The sequence below is a fragment of the Stegostoma tigrinum genome, chromosome 11 (genome assembly GCF_030684315.1).
Source record: "Stegostoma tigrinum isolate sSteTig4 chromosome 11, sSteTig4.hap1, whole genome shotgun sequence".
NCBI classification, from domain to species: Eukaryota; Metazoa; Chordata; class Chondrichthyes; order Orectolobiformes; family Stegostomatidae; genus Stegostoma; species Stegostoma tigrinum.
This window is the reverse complement of record NC_081364.1, coordinates 85179599-85202330: the sequence shown is the minus strand read 5'-3', so window position 1 is coordinate 85202330 and position 22732 is coordinate 85179599. Positions and strand designations below refer to the sequence as shown.

At 45.8% G+C, this 22732-nt stretch overlaps 1 non-coding gene across 1 annotated transcript; it reads left to right on the top strand.

Annotated features, from left to right (window-relative positions):
• Positions 1-22408: 22408 nt before the first annotated feature.
• Positions 22409-22482, top strand: trnan-guu (transfer RNA asparagine (anticodon GUU)). The gene has a single exon. It is a non-coding gene; the product is annotated as a tRNA-Asn (tRNA).
• Positions 22483-22732: the final 250 nt, after the last annotated feature.

The following is a 22732-nucleotide window of genomic DNA, read 5'->3' as shown; positions in this document are numbered from 1 at the left end:
ACGTGTTCTGCAAAGCAGTCCCCCAATCTCCACTTGGTTTCCCCCGAGGTAGACGAGGCCACACCGGGTACAGTGGATGCAGTATACCACATTGACAGATGTGCAGGTGAACATCCGCTTGATGTGAAAAGTCTTCTTGGGGTCTGGGATGGTGGAAGGTGCAGCACTTCCTGCTGTTGCAGGGAAAAGTGCCAGGCGTGGTGGGAGTGCAGGGGAGTGTGGAGAGGACAAGGGAGTCACGGAGGCAGTGGTCCTTCCAGAAAGCAGGCAAGGGTGGGGAAGGAAAAATCTTTGGTGGTCGGGATGCAGATGGTGGAAGTGTCGGAGGATGATGCGTTGGATCTGGAGGTTGGTGGGGTGGTATTTGAGGACAAGGAGGATTCTTTTTTGGTTGTTATTGCAGGGATTGGGTGTGAGGGATGAGTTGCAGGAAAATGGTCGGAGCCGTTGTCGACCACTGCGGGGGACAATGTTGCAGTCCTTGAAAAACGAGGACATCCGAGATGTACGGGAGTGGAATGCCTCATCTGAGGAGCAGATGCAGCGGAGGTGAAGGAATTGGGAATAGGGCATGGCATTTTTGCAGGCAGCTAGGTGTGAGGAAGTGTATTCTAGCTAGCTGAGAGAGTTGGTGGGCTTGAAATGGATATTGGTTTCTAGACGGTTCCTCAAGATGGAAATACAGAGGTCCAGGAAGGTGAGAGGTATTAGAGATGGTCCAGGTGAAATTAAGGTTGGGGTGATAAGTGTTGAAATGGATGAACTGTTCAAGCTCCTCGTGGGAGCACAAGGCAGCACCAAAACATTCAGCCATGTACGAGAGGAACAGGTGGGTTTCAGGGCCAGCGTAGGTACGGAAGTGGGATTGTTCCACGTATCCGACAAAACGCAGGCATAGCTTGTGCCCATGGCCAACCCCTTTGTGGGAAGTGTGAGGAATTGAAAGAGAAGTTGTTGAGAGTGAGGACGAGTTCAGCTAAGCAGATAAAGGGTGTCAGTGGAGGAGAATTGGTCAGGCCTGTGGGCCATCTACAAGGGGAATGCAGGTGCTAATGTGATACACTGCCTCCTCTACATCAGGAAAACCAAGCAGAGGCTTGGGGACCACTTTGCAGAACATCTACGCTCAGTTCACAATAAACAACTGCACCTCCCAGTTGCATACCATGTCAACGCCCCATCCCATTCCTCCAACAGGATGTCCATCCTGGGCCTCCTGCAGTGCCACAATGATGCCACCCAAAAGTTGCAGGATCAGCAACTCACATTCAACTTGGGAACCCTGCAGCCCAATGGTATCATGTGGGTTTCACAAGCTTCAAAATCTCCCCTCCCCCAACCACATCCCAAAACCAGCCCAGCTCATCCCCACCTCCCTAACCTGTTCTTCCTCTCACCTATCCCCTCTTCCCATCACATCTCAAGCCACACCCCCATTTCCTACCTGCGAACCTAATCCCACCGCCTCGACTTGTCCATCCTCCCAGGGCTGTCCCATCTCCTCCCCACCTTTACCTGCTCCACCCCTTCTTTAATTTGTCTGTCTTCACTCCACCTATCCTCTCCTCAATCCATCTTCTATCCACCTCCCCCCCATTTATTTCAGAATCCTTTTCCTCTCCCCCATTTCTGAAGGGTGTAGGCCCGAAAACGCCAGCTTTCCTGCCCCTCTGATGCGGCCTGTCCTGTTGTGTTCCTCCAGCCCCACACCTTGTTCTCTCACTTTCAGCCAGAGGCGGCCGCGCATGCGCCCAGCTTCACCTCGGCCCTTTTAAAGTTTCAAAGTTGCCGCGCATGCGCCCCGCGGATCATTGCCCCCAATAAAGATGGTGATGGTCACACGGGCCTATCGCCATCTGAGGCATTGATTTGTTTTCTGCAAACGTGAGTCTGGGAGTTTCAAATGTGTGTGTTTTCCGACGTGCACTAAGTGTCTGTAAAACTTCCAAACCCATACGAATATCACTTCCCTCCCACTTTCTGCCATTTTGCTTTCTTTACCGTGTCATGCTCTTACCTCAGTTGCAAAAATCTTGGTCTCAGCGAAGGGTCTTTTTTTTTTAAGACCCGAAACGTCAACTTGCCTGCTGTGTTCATCCAGCTCTAGACCTTATTATCTCGGATTCTCCGGCATCTGCAGGCCCTATTATCTCAGCGACTCTGCACGGCTCTCGTGGATGATCACGTGGTTTGGACTGATTCCCGTCCCCTGGTCATTCCGATTGGCTAGATGGGCAGGGATTTCCGCCCGACCCTGCTCTGCATCCCTGTGCTCCTATTGGTCGCGCACTGACATCAATCACCCAGACGCCATTGTGAGCTGGAGCATGCGCAGTCCTTCGTGTTGTCATTGTGAGAGGCTGATGATGGTCGTCGCAATGTTGCATTTTGAGACAAATGAGACTGAGAACTGGATGAGAAAGATTGTTACATTAGCGATCCTGGGGTTTTAATAAGTCGCTCTGAGGAAGGGGCACTGCACCCGAAACGTTAACTCTGTCTTTTTACCTTCACAGATACTGCCAGACCTGCTGAGCTTTTCCAGCAACTTTGTTTTTGTTCCTGGTCTACAACATCCCAGTTCTTTTGTTATTTTTTAATAAGTCGCGTTTGAAAAAGCTTCCTGCAACTCAAAGCTAAAGATACTCTTGATACCGCTCTGTCAGCGAATAGAGAAATGGCGGTGAAATAAGGGTAATAAATACAGGTCTAGCAGTCCTCAGGAAAGATGAAAAGAGAATAATTATGAATATGAAGAGCATCACGTGGTGAAGTGAGGTGAGTGTTGTTCATATGAACTGTGATTGGGCAGAGAGGGAGGTTAATCAAAAAAAGAACAAGCATAAAAGAGATTCTCAAGCAAGATCTGTGCAATGGAATGCAACGAGAATCAGAATATAAAAGCCCAAGACGGAGGAAACAGTTTGAAGAACGGGGCTGCAAAAACTCCAATAAGTTGTTTCACTGCTAGTTATTGACATAAGCAGTATAATCCACATTCAACTGGAAATAGCTGTCTGAGTTTGTCACTGTAGTTTACTTAATAACAGATAAACATCTCCACACTTTGCATCAATAAAGCTGACAGTTGGTTCATAAATTAGTTCTGCTGCCAAGTCCATTCCTGTTTGAAAAGGGGTGTAGATCACATTTAAATAGACAATGCTAAATGTCAGTCCAGGCTGGCAGCCAAACTCCACTCTGTCACAATTGACTCCATCCTTGCCCCTGGTAACTGGCTGGTAACACATTGCTCACAGTCATGGTGCAATATTTCACCCCAAGATGAGCTTCCAACCACATTACTCACCCCCACACCCATTACCAGAAAGACCACATACAATTTCAACATCGACAACATCTCAGTTCATCTGCTGCAGAAACTCTCATCCATTCCTTTGTTACCAATCAACATAACCCCCAAACACACTCCTGGCCGGCTTCTTAATTCTACTTCTTTGAAATCTTGAGATGATCCAAAAATCTGCTGCCCGTGTGTTTACTCCCACCCATTTCAACACCTTCAAGTTTTGCCATCCTGTGTTCATTAACATACACATTTTCTGGGTGGGAAAGCACCAAGGTATTGAAATAATATCGTTATTTTGAAATTTTGTCATCATACCTCCTTCTTTTGATAGTGCCTCCAGCTGCAAACCCCTCTGAGATATATCTGAAGAAGGGTCACTGGACACAAAACAATAATGCTGCTCTTTCTCCATAAGCACTGCCAGATAAGCTGAGTTTTTCATCAATTTCTGCTTGTGTTACTACTTTCAAGCATCGACTGTTCTTTTGGATTTTCCTTCAAGACATTTGTTCTCCCTGACTTCCAACCTCCAGTAGATTTCTGGTTTTAACTCTCCCACCTTTTTCATGTTTTCAGTTTCCAAGGCCTTAAGCTCTTGAATTTACTCCCTAATCATCCCAGGTTTTCAAAGTCCCTTTGTTTGTTCAGGATATTCCTTGAAACCTAGTTCTTTGGCCAATTTTGGGTCACTTGTCATATGTTCGTAAGTGCCTGGTATTAAATATTGTTTTGTGACACCCTTGTGTAATATGTCTGATCATTGGATTGAATCAAAAATGTGAAAACATTTAGATTGTTCTTTTGGAAAACATCACTAATCCTTCACGATCATTTGGTAACTCCTTACCTAATATCATTGTAAGTGTGACTTCACCGCACGGACTGCAATGGTTCAGAAAGGTCAAACATCAAACTCTCCAGATGTAACTAAGGATTGGCAATAGTTACTGATACCTGTGGAGAGTGATCCAAAGTTCATATATCAGGAAATGTTGAATGAATGGCATGGTGCAGCACGTATTGGGTAATATAAGCTCAGAAACAGAACAGAAAAGGACTGCATGAAGAATAATTCTTGACAATGAAACATACTGTGGGAAGACAAAGCTTCTAAATCCATCGGGTTTGATCAAAGTAATGTGGTGGAAACCTCATGGAGACGTAATCTGATAGAGTGACAGAAGCATTAAACAGAAAGGTAGTCACACAATATTAGAGACAGACAGAAGGCAGAAGTGAAACAGAGCAATATGCTGAAATGGATTCAGATCCATACTAAAGGAGACACACCAGCCCTAGAGCTACAGAACCTCTCACAGGTAACAGGCACAGCACAAAAACTCAACATTGTTGACGAATGGTCAAAAATACTCCACCAGGTCACTGTTGACTATTTGAGATTCTCCTGTTGCATCTGCAGCTGGAAAGATATCAGAAGTACTGGAGTTCAAGAAAAATATCTCAGTTGAGGAAATCCCTAAGGAACAGGCGATGTCACTGTGCTACTGTTGCTGCATGATGACATCACACACAGGAACACAGAGCATCTGGGTTTGTGCAAACCAGAGATCACCCACACATTGGGAAGGACGGAGGGTCGCTGAGAGGGAGCAGACCTGTTCCTTTGCCAAAAATTGAAAGAATTTTGATGTCGGGGATTAACTGAAGCTGAAGGGAAGTTTGTCAGAGCTCTACTGTTTACTGTTGTTTTAGGCAATGTCGGCAAAACGGGTTCACATTCACAGCAAAGAAATGGATTATGGGATACAGATGTCAGACTTAGATCAACATGAAGGTTGCAATGGAAAAATTACATGTAGTGAGTGGTAATGACAGGGACCTCAATACTTACACTCAAAAGGCCAACAATGTCCAGTTTGTGAATAATCGATTGCTCATGCCAAATTTGATTTGATGTTTGTTTAAAGTTTCCTGTCTGTGACATTTTATACATTCTGTAAAAGAAGTTTAGTAAGGACAGTGTCAGTCTAGGTTAGAAATCAGACACACAAATTATTCCCTTTTGTTTGATTTAATATTTTATATGTATGTCCTCATATGAGCCTCAATGAAAGAAGCTTCAAAAATCACTCCCTATCAGTGCAGACATAAAAGTATAATAACTGGTTCTAAACATTAACACTATTTCTCTCTTCCTAGAGGTTGCCAGGCTTACTGGGTGCTCCAACACCTCTCTTTTATTTCAGGAATTCACAACATCCCTCCTCCTGGCCGAGGATGACCAGGTAAACTCAGAACAGAGATTATCGTACATTGTGAAGGAGGGGAGGATCCTCAGAGGAGGTAGATTCATTCAGAAACCAGAAAGTTTCAGGACTGAGGGATTTGTGATGTGATGGACCAACTGGAGTTGCAGGGAGATTTGACAGCTCTTATGGGCTCATAATTGGTTTAGGTAAAGCAAATAAATACAATAAGTTCACAGTAGTTGAGGGAAAACGGGCCAGGAAAAACAACTTTAAGATTTTGGAAAAGATCGACAAGGAGGATCTGATGAAGAAGCTATATGAACGGGACTGTACAGCCAGGCTGCAGTAATTGTTTGTAGATAGTTTGACTTGCGAACAAAATCGATGCATTTAAACTCTAGTCTCTGTCGAGGCATGGGTTTGAATCCTACTGGTAACCAAAATCATGAGTGATCTACCTCAGGCAGTCACAACGAAGGAGCTGGGCAACTTCAAGTTTGCAACGATTACAGTTTTTTCTGGGTGATTGAGGCTCCTTGGGCCTCTGATACTCTCGGTGCTGAAAGTGGGAAAATGGGCAACAGACTCTGAAAACAACAAGAGCTCTGGCTTCACAACGGCCCTTCAGAACTCCGCTAACACCCTGCTTTAGCGGATTTTGCATGGCTTGTTGATGCCAGTTTTTATGGCTCAACCGGTCAGCATTAGGCGTAAACTGAAAAGTCGGGTGTTTGAGACCATCCAGGCACACAACTTTCATTATTTTGGATCAAGCAATTTGAGTGACCACCGACCTGCATTTAACCCATGATAAAGCTACAACAAGATTGAATTCAAAACACATCCATCAATGATTCTCTCTTCCCCAGCTCCACACGGAGTGAGACTGGGACAAGCAGCAGGGTTTGACCTCGCTCTCCAATCTCCATTGCCAGATTTTATGGGCAGAGAGATCAAGGACAGAGAGTTCAAAAGATCGTACAAATGGTTTGCGTGCAGTCTCCAATAAACAGTCTCTGCAGGTGATCTAAAGTGTGAAACGGTGTGAGTAAAGTGTCAACAGCTGAACAACAGGCGAAGGGATGACCTTTAATCCGATTAAATGAGGCAGATAATTACAAAAACAAACTAAAAGTAAGGTTGTGCTGGCACAAACCAAATGACTGGAATTACGTCAGAGATAATATGAACTGCAGATAGAACATAGAACAGTACAGCACAGAACAGGCCCTTCAGCCCACAATGTTGTGCCGACCATGCTGGAGAATCCGAGATAACAAGGTGTGGAGCTGTATGAAGACATCAGGCCAAATTTCTGATGAAGGGTCTAGGCCTGAAACGTCAGCTTTCCTGCTCCTAAGGTGCTGCTTGACCTGCTGTGTTCATCCAGCTCCACACCTTGTCATGGCTGGAATTATGTGTTCGGTATAAGAATCGCTTGCTGATAGTCTAAAAAACGTAATAAATAATCCAAAACAGTACTAACTAATTAAGGTAGAGAGGTCACAACAATTTATCAAGGTGATGGTGTCAAGATAGGACAATAAGAAAGATTTTACAGAAACAGAACAGTACAGCGGGATCACGTTGCACAACATCAACTTAAGATCATGGTTCAGGCCATCTTTATGGACATGGAATTTGGCTATCAGTTTCTGCTCAGTGATTCTGCTTTGTCATGTATCTCCAGAGGCACGTTGCATGCTTACCTGAAGATCGGAAGTTTAATGTACTTTACTGCTGAAGTGTTCCCCAACTGGGAGGGAACATTCTTGTCTGGCAATTGTTGCACAGAGTCCCATTCATCTATTGTCATAGCGTCTGCACGGTCTCACTAAAATACCATGCCTGGGGCATTCTTGCCTGCACTGTGTGAGTTCGATAATGTTGGCCCTACCACATAAGTATCTCCCTTTATGTGGTGGGTGTTGGCCCGATATCTGATGGTTGTATCCATGTCAATGATCTGACATTTTTCAGAGGCACCAGTGACAGGGTTGTGTGGTGTTGTGTTCGATGTTGTCCTGAAGGTTGGGTAGCTCGCTGCGAACAACAGTCTGATTAAGGTTTGGCGTTTGTTTGACGGTTAGAAGTGGAGGTGTATGGATCATCTTGGCAAGATGCTGGTCATCATCAATGACATGTTGAAGGCTGTGGAGAACATGGTGCAGTCTCTCCGCTCTGGGGAAGTAATTAATGACAAAGCGTACTCTTATAGGTTTCATCCTCTGTCTGACTTCTGAGGAGGCCATTGTGATTTTTCGCTGTGGCACGTAGGAACTGGTGAAATGTTACCAGCTGAATAGCAAGGGAAGGGATGAATGATAATCCGAGCAGAGGAGGAAGAGAGATAATCTCAAGAAAATAAAAAGAAGATGGTGCTGTAGAGAAACAAAATGACTTTGTTATTCCTGCAAAACATTGAAACCAGCCAGACCTGCAGAGCTTTTCCAGCAACTTCTGTTTTTGTTATACACTGAGGAGTGGGGGAGAGGGGAGGGTGGCGAGGACATGAGTGTGATGTGTACATTTATGAGGAAATAGACAGAATAAACAAGAATAAATCTCTCTTCTTGGTGGTGGAATCAGTATCAGCTGGGGGGGGCAAGGATTAATGGTAAGGGACAGGCAGTTTAGATGAGATGTGAGGATTTTTTTTCACTCAGATGGTGGGAATCTGAAATTCACTGCCTGGAAATATGGGAGAGGTGAAAACCGTCATAACTTTCCACTGCTGTTTAGATGTATAAAATAAACACTGAAAGAACTGCGGATGTTGTATATCAGAAACAAAACAGAAATTGTTGACAAAGTTCTGCAGGTCAGGCAGCATCTGAAGAGAAATCAGAGTTAACTTTTCGTGTCGAGTTTCCCTTCCTTAGATCTATTCTCTCCGCAGATGGTGCCAGGCGTGCAGACTTTTATCAGTAATTTCTGTTTAAATGTGATGCCATTTCGGACACGTCTCTGGGAAAAGTGCTGGAAATGACACTTGAACAGTTTCTTGACTGGTAATGATTTGATGGGCCAAAGGGCCTTTTTCTCTGCTGTGGACTCCGAAACTGGGTGATTGATTCAGGTCAGTGAGCAAGGGCACGGGAAGGGGGAGGGGGACAGTGAACAAAGGGAATGAGCGGGTGAAGGGTTGGAGAATTTCACTGACAAATGTTATCATGTTGCGAAACCTAGGTGAGTAGTGATGGAGAAGTAGAGACAAAAGAAGTGTCTGATATAACAAAGTGTGGAGCTGGGTGAACACAGCAGGTCAGGTGGCATCAGAGGAACAGGAAAAATGACGTTTCAGGTCTGGGCCCTTCTTCAGAAATGGGTAGGGGAAGGGGTCTCTGAAATAAATGGCGGGACAGTGATAGCAGGTAGATAGTGGAGTGGATAGGGTGGGAAAGAAGATGGACAGGTCAATGAGGCGGGTATGAAGCTTGAAGAGGTGAGTGTAGGAAGGGAGTGGGGATGTGGATTGGTCAGTGAGGAAGGAGGGGTGGATAGGTGGGAGAGAAGATTGACAAGTCAAGGAGGCAGGGATGAGCGGGCGCTGATCTTGGGATGAGGTCAGGCTGGGGAGATTTTGAGGCTTGTGAAGTCCACGTTAATACCACTGGACTGCAGGGTTTCCGAGCACAATATTAGGTGTTGTTCCTCCAACATTTGGGTGGCATCGTTGTGACGCTGGAGGAGGCCCAGGATGGTCACGTCATCAAGGGAGCGGGAGGACGAGTTGAAGTGGTTTACGACTGGGTGGTGTTGTTTGTCACAAACTGAGTGTAGGTGCTCTCTGTGATCTCTGAGCCTGCGCTTGGTCTCCCCGATGTAGAGGAAGCCACATTGGGAACAGTGGGTGCAAAAGACCTCATCAGCAGATGTACAGGTGAACATCTGTTTAGTGTGGAAGGTTTTCTTGGGGCCTGGGATGGAAGTGAGGAGGGAGGTGTAGGGGCAGGTGTAGCACTTCCTGCGGTTGCAGGGAAAGGTGCCAGGGCTGGTGGGGCTCGTGGGAAGTGTGGAGTGGAAGAGGGAGCCAAGGAGACCGTGGTCCCTCCAGAAAGCAGATAAGAGTGAGGAGGGAAATACATCCTTGGTAGCAGGGTCAGATTGGTGGAGAATGATCTGTTGGATCCGGAGATTGATGGGGTGATACTTGAGGACAAGGGGAATTCTGAATTTGTTTTTATTGTGGGGAGGGGGTGTAAGGGCTGAGGTGTGGGAAACGCAAGAGATGGGGTCAAGGGTATTTTCAACCACTGTTGAGGGGTTGTTGTTTGTGTGTGTGTGTGTGTGTGTGTGTGTGTGTGTGTGTGCGCGCGCGCGTGTGTGCAGCCATTGCCGTCCTTGAAAAACACGGACACCTCAGATGCCTGGGAGTAGAACACCTCATCTTGGGAGCAGAGAGGTCTAGGAAGGACAGACAGGTATCAGAAATGGTCCAGGTGAACGTCAAGTTGGGGGTGGAAGGTGTTGGTAAGGTAGATGAAATGTTCGCGCTCCTTGTGGGAGAATGGAGCGGCACTAATACAGTCATTGATGTAACGCAGGAAGAGGTGGGAGGATAAGGCCAGTTTAACTGTGGAAAAGGGACTGTTCCACTTTTCCCACAAAGAGGCAGGCACAGCTTGTGTCACTGTGGCCACCCCTTTCATCTGTAGGAAGTGGGAGGAGTTGATGGAGAAGTTGTTCAGATTAAGGAGGAGTTCGGTTTGGTGGATATCGGTGAAGAGGGACTGGTCTGGCTTGCGGGACAGGACGAAGCAGAAGGCTTTTTAGGATAATGCAATTATACAGGTATTGGACATCCATGAAGAAGATGAGGTGTTGACGGCCAAGGATTCGAATGTTTTGGAGGAGGTGGAGGGATTGGGTGGTGTCCCGGATGTAGGTGGGACCAGGGGGGAGGAAAGAGAGTCGAGATAAGTAGAGATAAGTTCGGTGGGGCAGGAGCAGGGACGATGGGTCGATCAGGGCAGTCGGGTATATGGATTTTGGGAAGGGGATAGAAGCAGCCCGTGTGGGGTTGGGGAATGATGAGGTATGAGGCTGTTGGTGATGAGGTTATGGGTGGTCTGGGAGATGCCGTTTTGGTTGTCGGGGGTGGGGTTATGATCGGGGGACGGCAGGAGGAGGTGTCAAAAGCTGACACATGGCTTATATATAAGTTATCCTTGCAGGAGAAAAATACATAGAATACTTGTACACACAGCAACAAATGTCCCCGAGAATATCAGAGTCAATGTGTGAGCCTCTTCAAGAAGGGCAAGGTGCCTCACTGTCTTTGTTCAGTTGGACAGATTCACGCTTCATTCTCCCCTCCCTTCTAAAGGTTCATAATGCTGAGTCTGGGTTTTTGTGTGTTTTTTCATTCCCAGCAGCTGCAGTGATTCGGTCGATGGGGTTCAGAAATTGGCACATACCCATGAGCAGCTTGTGGACTATTTCAGCTTCCCCTCCCCTTTGCTGTTCTCGGTGAGACCTTCAAAGGATTTTCGTTGCCTGCAGATCAAGAACTCAAAGCTTGTTTCACTTTCAATGCCATGAGAAAGTTTAGTCTGGAGTTCCAGCAAATGGCTCACGGCGTCACCATGGTTGTCCCTGCAAGTTTATATCCGAAAACACGTTAACTTTTATGAAGATAACAAAGTGTGAAGCTGGATGAACACAGCAGGCCAAGCAGCATTTCAGGAGCACAAAAGCTGATGTTTCGGGCCTAGACCCTTCATCAGAGAGGGGGCTGGGGAGAGGATTCTGAAATAAATAGGGAGAGAGGGGGAAGCGGACCCCCTCTCCACCCCACTCTCTGATGAAGGGTCTAGGCCCGAAACGTCAGCTTTTGTGTTCCTGAGATGCTGCTTGGCCTGCTGTGTTCATTCAGCTTCACACTTTATCTTGGATTCTCCAGCATCTGCAGTTCCCATTATCTCTGATCACAACTTTTATGAAGGTTTGGTTTGTTTGAACATGACCGGCAGAGAGTTGCCTTTTCCTACCATTGGCAATCTCAGTAAAAAGTCTCGCTGGCCCTGCTTTGACTCCTGTCATAAACAGCCTTTGCGTTTGTACTCAGCTTTCACCCATAGTCAGCAGGATTCAAACCTGTGCAGGAGTAACCCAATGGATTTCGAATCCATCGCCATAACCACTTGGCCATGACTACTGGGAGAAATGCCCTGCTGTTTGTCTTTTCAGGTCACATTCCATGGTCAGTCACGCTGTGGATGAATTATTGCTGGGTTTGTTTGAATCCAATCACTTCGCAGATTTCAAAAGTGTTTAATGTAATACATTGTGATGCTGGTTGTTTAATTCCAATAGATAAAATAAACGTTCATTTGCAAATGAAAATATAAATTGCAGGAAAATGTAACCCCAGCAGATCTGGGAGCATCTGTGGGCAGAGAATTTGAGTCAACATTTCAGAACTTCTTCAGAACTCTGTTCTCTTCTTTCTGTCGTGCATTTTAGGTTTTTGATTCTGATTCCAAGCATTCCCAGCTCTTTATTGTAGCTATTAAAGCAACATGGAAATAACTTTATGGTCACTCACCAGACAAGATTTCCGTTTGGTGAACATTTTCCTGACTGCATTAAAACCCGTAACTGTATACTCAAAAGGGAACTGGTAGAGGGAGAACAGCACTTGTTCCTTTCTCAGTGACCTCAAACCACCAACTTCACATGTCACAGTCGAAAGCACCAGCCAATTGCACCACAGAAAATGGCGAGCTCTTGCAGCAGCCCTTAAAGCGGGCTTGTAGTGAATTCAAACTTCGAACTGCCTCACTTGGAATGACAATTGTCTTGTATCAGCTGTACTTTTCCAAAATAAAACCTGGGACACTCATTGAGGAGACCTGGTATCAGATTGATCCTACCCTCTGCAGACCCATCCACATCACTGGGAACCAGATCTTCTACAACCGGGCCCGTCTCCCTTCGACCCTTTCAGTGTCTTGTCTAGTTCTCAGTTTTCTTATTGTCCCTGAGCTGAGATGAGATTTGAATTCCTGATGTGCAGGAACGAGAATTCTTTCCATGTCTCAGCTCAGTTCATGTCCCAATAACACCCGGCCTCTTAAAGAAGTGGCAGGTGTCTGGACTATTTGTGCTCAATCAGAAAGTTCATCTTCATTCTCCTGTGGTTCCAGTTCCCAGAACGTTCTGGCATGTGGTTAGGGGAGGGGAGATTTTGAAGCTTGTGAAATCCACATTGATACCCTTGGGCTGTAGAATTCCCAAGCGAAATATGAGATGCTGTTCCTGCATCTTTCGGGTGGCGTCATTGTGGCACTGCATGAGGCCCAGGATGGACATGTCGCCAAAACCACCCCAGCTAGTCCCCGCCTCCCTAACCATTCCTCCCACCTCAAGCCCCAGCCCCATCCCCCACCCACTAACCTCATCCCGCCTCACTGACCTGTCCATCCTCCCTGGACTGACCTATTCCCCCCTTAACTCCACACCTACATTCACCTTCACTGGCTCTCACCCTGACTCTTTGACCTGTCAGTCTCCTCTCACCGTATCGTCTCTTTTCTCCATCTTCTATCCGCTTCCCCCGTGTCCCTATTTATTTCAGAATCCCCTTCCCCTCCCCCATTTGTGAAGAAGGGTCCTGACGTGAAACATCGAGCTTTCCTGTTCCTCTGATGCTGCTTGGCCCGTTGTGTTCTGTCAAGGCGGGGTATGTTCAAGGCTGAGATAGACAGACATTTAGTCATTTTGGGAGTCAAGTCACTTGTTGGGAAAAGCCTACCTGGTTCACTGATATCTTTTCAGGAAGGAAACTGCCATCCTTACCTGGTATGGCTTATATGTGACTCAAGACCCATAGCAATGTGGTTGACTCTTTTCTGCCCTCTCTGGAAATTGGAAATGGCTGATAAATGTTGGCCTCCCCAAACATCGCCCTCATCCTTCGTATGAATAAAGGATCTGCAGTTCTTGCTATCTCCTGCTAACAGCAGCTTTTCTGCAATACATCTACTGAACAACATCAGATTATCACAGAGATAATGGGAACTGCAGATGCTGGAGAATCCAAGATAACAAAGTGTGAAGCTGGATGAACACAGCAGGCCAAGCAGCATCTCAGGAGCACAAAAACTGCCATTTCGGACCGAGATACCTCTCACAGCCCAGCTTTCTACGCATTGAAACGCATGGCAATAATATGAATCATTTTGAAACTTGGAGAGAGACACTTCACTGGTGAAGGTGCATTTGGTGTAGGAACCGGTGCGGGAGTGTGCACAAGTCAGGTCGCAAGGATTAGTGTCATGTAAGCTGGTTGGCATTCATGGTTTGCATCGCTCAGGCGTGGGTACAATTCCCAGTCAGGAAGTGATGATTTGTATCTCTTCCTGTTAACTGTAGGAATGAAGTAAATTCCTGGTTGTGCACAGAACACGCACTCTGAATCTACCAGAATCAGTCCAGTGAGAGCTTGCATTCACATTGAAGGATAATGGCAGCAGTTGCTTGGGAATTTGACCACAACAAACTCTGCTCCAAGTTTCTCACCATTCTGAGTTTGAACTATGCCGCTGTTCCTTCAGTGTCGTTGCTTCTAAATCCTGGAACTCCCTTCCTAATCGCATCAAAGCTGTACCTACATGCCAAAGAGTTTGAGTGTTTAATAAAGTAACTCATCACCTCCATCTGTGGGGCAATTAGGGATGGGCAATAAATCCAATCCCATTGAATGAAGTCCTATCACAGGCTTCCGGGTTCAAGCTGCAGCTTCTAACTGAACACCTACAATCGGTCAGGAACATGTTCAGAAACAAAGTGTGGGAGTGAAGCAAAAGTGAAAAGCAACAATGGCTGTGAGGGGGGCAGGGGCATGAGGCAGGAAGTGAGTGTGGAGCTGTTGGTGCAAGGATCAACGTTGGCTCCAATGGGCCAGGCTTTACATTTGCTCAGGAACCAAAATGAACCTATTCGTCTTGTTAGGTTCCCTCAGTGTGTGTTAACGTTGTTCATGGGCCCCAGGAGGATGAGCCCATGCTCCTTATCCAGTTAGCTGAAACAGGTGAACTTGTCAGTTTTAAACCATAGGGTCCAGGCCCAAAACGTCAGCTTTTGTGCTCCTGAGATGCTCCCTGGCCTGCTGTCTTCATCCAGCTCCACACTTTGTTATCTTGGATTCTCCAGCATCTGCAGTTCCCATTATCTCAGGAGAAAATTGTCTCTTTCCATGTATTTTCACAGGAGAATATTGAGCTGTCAACAATCCGTGTTGAAAAGTGGTGTTTGATTGAAATTCTCAATGAGTAACACTGATACAGCAAAGTTCCCCAAGTTACTGTGACTGCGTGGTTACGGAAATGGCCCTATGGGTGGGTAAAAAATCAGTGTGTAGTAAACAGGCGATCTTGAGTTAAAATCCCAGCGGTGCCTGAGCTTTACACTGAAGATTCCTTGTCTCAACTTCTCTGAAATGCCACATTATTGATCTAAACAACAAAGTTACTTGCTCCCCTTGATTCATTCACAGACTGAGGGTGTGACTGGCTCGGCCAACATCTATTGCCCGTTGCTAATTACCCACCATGTTTGCTGTGGGCCTGGAGTCAGACGTAGGCGCGATCAGTAAGGATCAAAGATGCCTGAAGGACATTAGGGAACCACATGGGTTTTGGTCCCCTGATGATGGACTTATGGCCATTATTGCATTCTAAATTACAGTTATTTATTGAATTGAAATCCCATGATCTTCTGGGTGTGATATTTGAACCTCAGTCTCCAGATCATTACCTGGCTTTCTGAATAAACAGTCCCGCGACAATACCACTCGGCCATTACTTGCCCTGTCGGTGCAGAGAACTGAGCATGGTTCCTATGTTTGAATGCAGACAGTTATCATTTGGTGCTGGCACTCCTGTCACCTGTTTTCTCCCCATCAGGGAATGGTTTCCTGCTACAATTAATGCATCCTGAGGTTTGGTAGGAATAACAAGGTGAGACAGAATAAACTGCAGCCTTACTGTGGAATATTGTGTTAGTGAGACAGACACCAGGAACTGATCACCCTCATTCTCTGCTGTCACCATTCATTCATTTTACACCAACAGTAAAAACATCACAGTAATCGTACAATTGTGGCATTTTGTTTCTTTTCTGGTGGATTAGGAATTCTAAACACTCATCATGTTTTGAGAGAATAAATGTCTCCTTGGCTCAGTCCTAAGTAACAGAAACACTATTTGGAGAATGTGAGCCCAGTTCCAGGCTTTACAATCGGGGTGGGAAAGCCTCCCAGCAGCTCCAGTCTCAAACACTGTCCAGTCATCAGACTTTTCAAAGAGCAGCAATGGGAAATGAGGGATATAGATAGAGAATCCCTACAGTGTGGAAACAGGCCCTTTGGCCCAACAAGTCCACACTGAACCTCAAAGCATCCCACCTCCCTATAACCCACCTAATCTACACATTCCTAAACACTCTGGGCAATTTAGCACGGCCAATTCACCCACCCTGCACATCTTTGGACTGTGGGAGGAAACCCATGCAGACACGAGGAGATTACACAAATTCCACACAGACAGTCGCCCAAGGCTGGAATTGAACCCTGGTGGCTGGCGCTGTGGGGCAGTAGGACGAACCACTGTGCCACTGTGCTGCCCTCAATATGGATGGGCAGAGTTGGAGAATATAAAATTTGGTGAGGTGAATACCCAGAGACAAATAGAGATGCATATTGAGGTAGACACTAAAAGGGCCAATTCTCCATTCGACACCGCTGCTAACTAACTGAAAGGAAAAGGCGAATAAAACCTTTTAAGCAGAGCCTTTCAGCACCTGAGGGCCATGGTAGCAGCATTACAGGCGATAACAGTCTTTTAATGTTGTAAAGTTGACGAAGGGAAATTAATGTGATATTTTAATAAATATGCTGATTTGACAGATATAAGTGATAATTTCCCTGGCATTATAATATGACAAGGCATAACTGACCTGGTTCTGATGAACGGTCAGTGGATCTGAAATGTTAACTGTATCTCTCCACAGATGCTGCCAGGCCTGCTGGGCCTCTCTGTCAATTCCTGTTTTTGTTTCAGATTTCCAGCATCCACAGTTCTTTATTTCATGTTAGCTTGAGTATCGTTTGGGACACAGTTAGTTACCTCACAGCCCCTTTCCTTCTCCTCATAGGGGAGGCGAAGCAATCCATGCAATCGATTGTCGGAAGAACCCATCCAGTTCACTAATGCCCTTTCAGGACAGAAACTGCCCACCCTTACCTGGTCTGGCCGACATGTGACTACAAAGCCCCAGCAATGTGGTTGATTGAATAAATGCTGCCGAGCCAGAGACGCCAGTTAATGAATAAAATTACAATGAGTCAGCAAAGCTGTCATCGCTAAAAGCTAGGAGGTAACATCTTCCACTCAGTATTTCAAACCAGGGCCGTGGTTCCAAAAGCGCCAAACCCGAACCACTAGACAACCAAAGAACATGCCGGAGATGCTTGTATCATTTCTCAAAAACGTTGTTTTTGCCTTTCCATTTTCGATCCTTTTGGTGACAGGTCAGTTTCTCCTAGTCTGAGTTATTATCGCGTGGAAAAAGACTATCAAGGCCATTGTATCGGTGCGTGTCATCAGGCATCTATCTATTCTAATCTCATTTTCCAGCATTTGGCCCACCGTGTTGTGCATTCTGACACATCAAGGGCAAATATAATTTAGATTAACCCTGTAATCAAGGTTTTGTGACAGTAAAACAGTGTTACAGCCTACTTATGGAACTCATCCTCATGTTTAGCCACGGAGGGAGATACACAGGCACATTGCTCAGGATGACACTACCTCCAGGCACTTCACGTTCACTCTCTGTCCCCACACATGTGTCGACCACAACAGGCAGATTTATATGGAGCACAAGCAAGTTCTCCAAGCAATGAGACCTGTTGTTCTGAGCTCAGAAATGAAGCCAACAGTGAGCTGACAAGGTCCCCAAAACTGCTCAACTTCCAATTTCGTAGTTTAGCTTCAGGGAATTGGCAACGAAATCACCCACCCTCTCCTCCAACTTCAGGTGAACATGTCATCTTGCTAGCCTTGAAAATGGGCAGGTTGCACTCAAGCCCGGCAGGACTCGAACCTGCAATCTTCTGATCCGACGTCTGCCGCGTTATCCATTACGCCACTGGCTCGCAATCATGAACTGGCTTCTTGTTAAGTTGAGATGTTTACAGGGACCAAGGTAGAAATGTGATACATGAGGTGAGCACCAGCAAAGGCAATCTCTGTCACTGCTTCATTTCAATGGGCCTCATTTTGTGAAGCAGAAAATTTCACTTGCAAAAAAAAACAAATTTGTCCTCAGATGTCTGCTTCATTGTCATCTGTTTCTCTGCTGAGACTTGGCATCATTTCATTCAGTTATTGCGCAAGTTTACCGACCAATCCAGTGAAACATAATTTCATACGATTACTAACCCTAAACCTTGGTCAGGTAAGTGAATGCATGTGATGTATTCGCAGCAAACACCCTTTTTGATCAAAGGCTGAAATTGATTTCATAAAGAACCACCCCCAAGCTCCCCCGAACATTAAAAAAATACATCAGAGGCAACAACGGCTCATGTAGGATTCAAGCCAGCAACTTGTCACATTTCTAACAGCCACCTGATGTGAGAATCAGACCACAAGGCCAATGACGCAGTCTGAGGACACCCCACTTAACAATAAATGAGGTGCCACTCAGGCAGTGATAGTCTCCCTACCTTGGATGTCGGAGAAAGAGTTCAAGTTTTATCTGCTCCAGAGGTATGTAATAAGATATCTGAACGTGTTGCTTAAAAAAAATCCTACTTACCAATGCAGCAGTGAATATTTTCTTTTTGTTCTGTCTCTCTCCCACGGAGTCAGAGCTCTCTCCATCAACAAATGCATTAAGCCATTTAGCCACGGGCAGGCAGTGCTGGGAGTGGTATACACTTTGTCGCTGTCTCTCAAACACTGGAAGAAGGAAGGAGCAGAAGGCATGGAATCAGACTTGTGTAGCAAATTTTAAAGGCGATTTGGAACTTTCATCAAATGACTTTTATCAGATGCAGACAGAAAGATGGAGAGCTGCTGGGAAAGATAGAAGTCGTAACTAGAGATTAGTCTGTACAGCAACTTAAAATGCAACTTTCTGTACAGACTGTTTGATGTTCAGAATTTGTCTGCACACAGGGCGTCCTTTTGTTTGTGACATCCACAGCAGGAGTTAATGTCTGACACCAACAGTCCCGCGTTAAGTGAATCTGAGTGAAACACTCACGCACTGAGAGACACCCCCAACGACCCTGAGTTGCTGGGCTGCAGACAGTACAACGTGGAAGGGAGGGTTAATAATGAGCCATTGTTTCTCCCCCACCCGCTCCCTCACAGAGACAGGGAGAGTGACGTGATAAACCCATGGTGTCATTCACATTCACATTCAGCCCATCGAGTCCACAGCGACTCTCTGCCTCTTGTATTTCTCTGTAGTTATTCACAAGTTTTGATATCTGTCCCTAATAATGTGGAACTGTGTATGTGTCATGATGCAGTCTCTGGCATCCTGATCCTTTTGTCATTCATGTCTGAAACAGCATTGGAAATTACTGCCTGGCATGACAAAAGAGACTGCAAGTAATGCGTTCAGAGATAATGGGAACTGCAGATGCTGGAGAATCTGAGATAACAAAGTGTGCAGCTGGATGTGCTCCTAAGGTGCTACTTGGCCTGCTGTGTTCATCCAGCTGCACACTTTGTTATGCAAGTAATGCGTTTCTACTTGACCGGATTATTCTCATCTCAGAGAGGAAGTTTGACGATTCAGCTCGGAGCAGACCAACTGAGAACAGGAGAAGACCATTCAGACCTTCACAAGTGTATCATCTCACCTGTATGAACTTGGCCACAACAAACTCTAAACATATTCATGTCGCATCTCTTTCTGCTTCTGTCCCTGCCTCACCTCTAGCTCTCTCTGACCGCCCAGATCTGAGGTCAATGAGCTGCTCGATACAAATGCAGTCAGATCGTGAAGCCAATCTTTACCTTGGCAGCAGGTCCAGGGAATGTCAGGCACAAGGAACGGATTGAGAAGCGATGGGTTATCACATGGTTGTGCGAAGAGACACCGGGATTCCATCTTCCTGTCTCCCAGATACTGATTCCAGGAACATGCACAGTGCCAGTTATCCCCAATTCCAATGGATGACGTGTCTGATCGCCAGATGAGGGGGCAGTCAGACCGACACCTTCCTGGCTCGGGTGCATTTTGAAAACGCTGTCCTGTCACTTCACAAACGAAGCTGACCACAAATGATCATAGAGGGCTCGAGCACAGAAAAAGACCCTTCATCCCATCCGGCCTGACCAGTTGAACTCAAGACCTTGACTGTTCTCGGAACAAAATCAAAATTGCTGGAAAAGTTCAGCAGGCCTGGCAGTATTTGTGAAGAAAAATCGGGATTAACACTGTGGGTTGGCTGACCCTCTCTCAGGGCTGACTGTTCTAGTCTTATTTGCCAGCAGATAGCTCACAGCCTCACCGCGGCTGCCCTGCAAGTGGATATCTTCAAACTGGTTGACGTTTATGAAGGTTCGTGCCTGTTCTGCAATGACAGGCAGTGAGTTGCCTTCTCCCCACCACTGATGCCCTGAGTGAAAAGTTTGTTTCCCACTGCTTTGATTTCTGTCACATGCAAAATGGAGGGAACAAACAGCCCTCACACTTGTCTCCAGTTTCCCCCCACCCCCGCCACAGTCAACAGGATTTGAACCAGCACAGGGATGCCCCAACAAATTTGGAGCCCTTTACCTGAACCAATTGGCCATGATTACTGCAAGTGGTAGGATGTTGTTTATCTTTTCAGGTCGCATTTGGTGATCAGTTGAGCTGTGGCAGAATGAATTCTTGCCTGGTTTGTTTGAATCCAATCACTCTGCAGATTTTTAAAGTATGAAATTTGGTTCATGGTGATTCTGGTTGATTTATTCCAACAGATAAAATAAACATTCATTTGCAAGCAAAATATAAACTGCAGGAAAATAGCTCAGCAGATCTGGGAGCATCTGTGGGCCAAGAATTTCAATCAAGATTTCAGAACCTCTTCAGAACTCTGTTTTCTCCTTTCTGTAGTGCAGTTTCTGTTCATCGTTCTGACTCGAAGCATCCCCAGCTCTTTATGGAAGTAAGGAAAGCAACATCAAAATACCAGTCTGGTCACTCACCGGACAAGATTTACGTTTGGGGAATATCTTCCTGACTGCATTAAAGCCTGAAACAGTACAGTCAAAAGGGAACTGGTGGAGTGAGAACAGCTCTTGTTCCTTCCTCTGTGGCTTCAAACCCCCAACATCACATTTCACAGTCAAAAGTGACAGTCATTTGCATCACAGAAAATGGCAAGCACTTGTAGCAGCCCTTAAAACGGGCTCGTAGTGAATTCAAACTCTCACCTGCCTCGAATGGAATGATAATAGTCTTGTGTCAGCTGTACTTTTCCGAAATTGGAGATATTTCACGAAAAAAACAGCAGTGTTGCAGAACCAACGCACAGAATACTGCAGAAACTCAACAGGTCCAGTGATATTGGTGGAAAGAAAAACAGAGCTGAAGTTTTCAGTGCAGCTGGATTCTTGTTCACAGCATGTGTGCCCTGAATGTCAATGCACTGCCAGAACTGAGAAAACATGACCTTGTTTCGACAAAAATATAGCTGGCAGGATTTGACCCTACATGGGGAAACCCCAAGGCATTTCTAAGCCATTGCCTTAACCACTTGGCTACAACTACAGGCCACTGAACATCTGTTAATATTTCTCATGAAATGGTTCTAACAGGAAAGGCGAGTGCTCGATTTATGATGTCTGCACCATGACCCTAATATCTCCTGTCACCCTGTACTTGATCAGAACAAAGTCGGCTGTTGTGGGATTGAACTGAACTAAACACATTGATGAACGATAGAGTGGATGGAAAGGATCCATCTCCATGAGCAGAGAGATTGATTGTCAGGGCAATGGATCGAGAAATAATTATGTCCTTTTATTTTAATCACGCCTTTCACCACCACCTAAATCGCAGCCACCGAAGTACGTTTGGAACAGATTCAGCTTTGGGAAATCTAACGTGCAAATCTGGGCAGTTGGTTCAATGAGAGGCCTAGAAACAAAATGTTTCAAATACTTACAACTGGGGCTGGGGATGCCAGTGAGTTCACACTGAACTTAGGAGGGTTGTTGTGTTCTGATTTATACCCGACTGTGTTAAGTCAGGGAAACGAGTTGCCCATTCAAATCAAAGATAGGGTGGGTGTTCTCACACTCAGGGAGAAGCAAATCTGTGGAATTCTTGAAAACAGAGGGTGTCCTGGCTCGGTATATTCAAGGCTGAGACAGACAGACATTTAGTCATTTCAGGAGTCAAGGGCCACGTGGATAAAGCAGAACAGTGGTGTTGAGGATTACCAGATCAGCTTGGACCTCATTAAAATGTACAGCTGACCTGATTGGCCAATGGCTTCCATCTGCTCCAATTGCTTATCTGTCATTTGGAAAATGCAAGGGAACAATGTAAAGGAAAAAATAGCAGAACATTCACCAAAGATGACCGCAGTCAAACTGAGTCAATATCGTTTGATGAAAGGAAATCTGCACTTGACACTTTTCCAAGAGTTGCTTGCTAATGTTAAAAATGGAGCTCATAAAGGGAGCCCGTGGACGAAATGTACATGAATGAGTGCCAAATGCTGGCAAATGGGGCTAAATTAATTTCAAATATCTGGCCGGCATGGACGAGGTGCACCGAAGTGTCTCTTTTCACGCTGTCCATCTGGACGGAGCGACACTTGCTCATTCCCAATTTAATTGTTTGTTGGCAAATGCCAGTAGAGCCAGTCTCTGTGGCGCAATTGGTTAGCGCGTTCGGCTGTTAACTGAAAGGTTGGTGGTTCGAGCCCACCCAGGGACGCAGTGCTTTTTCACTCTTAACCAAATGACCATTCTCCAGGGCGCTTTTTGGCTGCCAGAAGATAACCGTGTTTGCTCATCATGAATCGAGCGATGCCCAACATGGACAGGTCTTAACGTGCAGCCGAAGCTAAAATGACAATGCGAACGCAGTTGCAGACACACCAAAGCATAAATGCTATCTGTGAGACAGGTCGACTTGTTTGTGTCGTGATCTACTTACACAAGTGGAAGCGGGGCAATCCCAAACT